General features: G+C 35.1%; 1 non-coding gene across 1 annotated transcript; it reads left to right on the top strand.

Annotated features, from left to right (window-relative positions):
* The first annotated feature begins 580 nt into the window (after nt 1-580).
* Nucleotides 581-686, top strand: LOC116282827 (U6 spliceosomal RNA). Its single transcript, XR_004192383.1, has one exon. It is a non-coding gene; the product is annotated as a U6 spliceosomal RNA (small nuclear RNA).
* The last annotated feature ends 346 nt before the right edge of the window (nt 687-1,032 follow it).

The following is a 1,032-nucleotide window of genomic DNA, read 5'->3' as shown; positions in this document are numbered from 1 at the left end:
GTCACATTTCAAGAAACAAGGGAACAGAGGAGGAGGAAATAAGTGAAGTGAAATGATCTGGAGAATGTAAGGCTATAAAGGGCCTTGTTAAAATTTTCATATTTATCTGATAAGCAAAGAAAAATATTCTAGAATTCTAAGTGGAGGCAAGATGGAGTACCATGATCATAACTTTCTTTTGAATATAAAGATGTAAGAAATATCTCACTGAAATGCAACAATGGAAGAAGAGAAAATAACTATGAAGATACTGCAGTAGTCCAGAAGAGAAATAACGGAATCTTGGTCTGGTACAATAACAGTGACTCTGGCATTGGAGAAAGGTAGATGAATCCAAGAACAACTTAAGTGGCAAAGGGATAAGACTTAGTGATGAATTACGTGTGCTTTTGAGGTTAATAGTAGTGGGTACCTGAAAATGTTTCTCAGTTTCACAACAGGTTGTGTAGGTCCCAACAGGAAGAGGACTGAGTTTGTATGAGAAGATCTTTAGTTTATTTTGGGAGCATGTTGAGTGCTACTGGGACATAAATGGCACATACTGAGTGCTCAATATTTATTAAAAGTTATTATCAAATGAGTGCTCACTTTGCAGCACATACACTAAAACTGGAATGAGATAGAGAAGATGTGCATGGCCCCTGCACAGGGATGACAGGCAAATTTGTGAAGTGTTCCAGGTTTTTGGAAGTTCAGGATCAGCAGATACTAACTACTATGTATAAAAGAGATAAACAACACATCCTACTGTATAGCATAGGGAACTATATTCAGTATCTTGTAATAACCTATAATGAAAAAGACTATGAAAAGGAATAAATATGTACGTGTGTGCATAACTAAATCACTATGCTGTACTCCAGGAACTAACACAACATTGTAAATTAGATATACCTCAATTAAAAAAATTATTATCAAATGAATGTCAAATAGCCGACTAGATGTAGCAGCCCCCATTCTAGGACCTGATAAAATAATATTGGCTGCAATCAAAGATCTATTTTTGATAGTTGTTAAGAGAAACAAAAATAA

The sequence above is a fragment of the Vicugna pacos genome, chromosome 13, assembly GCF_048564905.1.
Source record: "Vicugna pacos chromosome 13, VicPac4, whole genome shotgun sequence".
NCBI lineage: Eukaryota > Metazoa > Chordata > Mammalia > Artiodactyla > Camelidae > Vicugna > Vicugna pacos.
This window is presented reverse-complemented; position numbering and strand designations above follow the sequence as displayed.